Genomic DNA, 2,805 nt, shown 5'->3' with positions numbered 1-2,805 from the left:
CAGGCTGTGCCTCCAAGTTCCAGTCTCCCCGACCAGTGGAAACAACATCTCTGCCTCGATCTTGTCTATCCCTTTTATATTTTAATTGTTTCTATAAGATCACACGTCGTCCTTCCGAACTCCAGCTTGTAAAGACACATTCGACTCAATCTATCTTCATAAGTTTACCTCCTCATCTCCGGAATCAGCCGAGTAAATCATCTCTGTACCCCCTCCAAAGCTAGTATATCCTTCCTGAAGTAAGGTGACCAAAACTACACGCAGTACTCCAGGTGCGGCCTCACCAATACCCTATACAGTTGCAGAAGGACCTCCCTGCCTTTGTACTCCATCCCTCTCGCAATGAAGGCCAAGATTCCATTCGCCTTCCTGAATAACTTTTGCACCTGCAAACTAACTTTTTGGGATTCATGCACAAGGACCCCCAGGTCCCTCTGCACCGCAGCATGTTGTAACTTCTCCACATTCAAATAATATTCCCTTTTACTGTTTGTTTTCCCAAGGTTGATGACCTCACACTTCCCGACATTGTATTCCATCTGCCAAACCTTAGCACATTCGCATAACCTATCTAAATCTCTTGGCAGCCTCACTGTTTCCTCTACACAACCAGCTTTCCCACTGATCTTTGTGTCCTCTGCAAATTTTGTTACACTACACTCTGTACCCTCTTCCAGGTCACCTATGTATATTGTAAACAGTTGTGGTCCCAGCACCGATCCCTGTGGCACACCACTAACCACCGATTTCCAAAACGAAATGGAGCCATTTATCCCGATTCTCTGCATTCTGTTAGCCAGCAAAATATCTATCCATGCTGATACATTTCCACTGTCTTCGCGTAACTTTATCTTCTGCAGTAACCTTTTGTGTGGCACCTTATCGAATGCCTTTTGAAAATCTAAATACATCACATCCATCGGTACTCCTCTATCCACCATGATCGTTGTATCCTCAAATAATTCCAGTAAATTAGTTAAACATGATTTCCCCTTCATGAATCCATGCTACGTCTGCTTGATTGCAATACTCCTATCAAGATATCCCGCTATTTCTTCCTTAATGTAGTTTCAAGCATTTTCCCCACGACATATGTTAAACTAACCGGCCTATATCTACCTGCCTTTTGTCTGTACACTTTTTTAAACAGAGGCGTTACATTAACTGCTTTCCAATCAGCTGGTGACTCCCAAGAATCCAGAGAATTTTAATAGATTATAACGAATGCATCTACTATAACTTCCGCCATCTCTTTTAATACCCGGGGATGCATTTCATCAGGGCCAGGGGACTTGTCTACCTTGAGTCCCATTAGCCTATCCAGCAATACCCCACTAGTGATAGTGATTGTCGCAAGGTCCTCCCTTCCCACATTCCTATGACCAGCAATTTCTGGCATGGTTTCTGTGTCTTCCACTGTGAAGACAGAAGCAAAATAATTGCTTAACGTCGCAGCCATTTCCACATTTCCCATTATTAAATCCTCCTTCTCATCTTCTAAAGGAACAACATTTACATTAGTCACGCTTTCCGTTTTATATATGTATAAAAAATGTTACTGTTTGTTTGTATGTTTTGCGCAAGTTTACCTTCGTAATCTATCTTTTCTTTCTTTATTGCTTTTTTCGTCATTCTTTGCTGTTGTTTCAAAATTTTCCAATCTTATTTTCCCGCTAACCTTGGCCACATTATCCGCATTGGTTTTTAATTTGATACTCTCCTTTATTTCCTTGGTTATCCACGGCTGGTTATCCCTTCTCTTACCGCCCTTCTTTTTCACTGGAATATATTTTTTTGAACACGATGAAAGAGCTCCTTAAAAATCCTCCACTGTTCATCAATTGTGCCACCATTTAGTCTGTGTTTCCAGCCTACTTTAGCCAACTCTGCCCTCATCCCACTGAAGTCCCCTTTGTTTAAGCATTGTACGCTCGTTTCAGACACTACATCCTCATCCTCAAACTGTATTAAAAATTCAACCGTACTGTGATCACTCATTCCGAGAGGGCCTTTAACTAGGAGATCGTTTATTATTCCTGTCTCATTACACAGGACCAGATCTAAGATAGCTTGCTCCCTTGTAGGTTCTGTAACATACTGTTCGAAGAAACAATCCCGTTTGCATTCTATGAATTCTTCCTCCAGGATACCCCGTGCGATTTGATTTGGCCAATCGATATGTAGGTTAAAGTCCCCCATGAGTACTGCCGGTCCTTTTTCACATGCCTCCATTATTCCATTGATTATTGCCCGCCCCACCGTCGTGATTATTTGCGGGCCTATAAACTACGCCCACCAGTGACTTTTTCCCCTTACTATCTCTAATCTCCAACCACAATGATTCAACATTTTGTTCATTAGATCCAATATCGCTCTCACAACTGCCCTGATATCATCCTTTATTATCAGACCTACACCACCTCCTTTCCCTTCTTGTCTATCTTTCCGAATCGTTAGCTACCCCTGTATGTTTACTTCCCAGTCTTGGCCCCCCCGCAACCATGTTTCTGGAATGGCCACCAAATCATACCCACTTGTAATGATTTTTGCCCTCAACTCATTTACTTTATTTCGAATGCTGCATGCATTTATTAATTTACCTTCCTGGCCATGGGCTGTGAGCTCTTCACTAAAAGTGAACTCCTCGCTGACCACCGGGCGTCCTGCACCTCGGACTCCTAACCACCCGAAAACGCGGAACTCTGGGCCTCACGAACTAACAGGGCCTCCCGTAATCAGAGGAACTCCTGACTCAACGAACTCACGACTCGCCGAACTCCCAATCGCCAAACGCTCAGGCTTTCT

Source organism: Pristiophorus japonicus, unplaced genomic scaffold (genome assembly GCF_044704955.1).
Source record: "Pristiophorus japonicus isolate sPriJap1 unplaced genomic scaffold, sPriJap1.hap1 HAP1_SCAFFOLD_47, whole genome shotgun sequence".
NCBI classification, from domain to species: domain Eukaryota; kingdom Metazoa; phylum Chordata; class Chondrichthyes; family Pristiophoridae; genus Pristiophorus; species Pristiophorus japonicus.
This window is presented reverse-complemented; position numbering follows the sequence as displayed.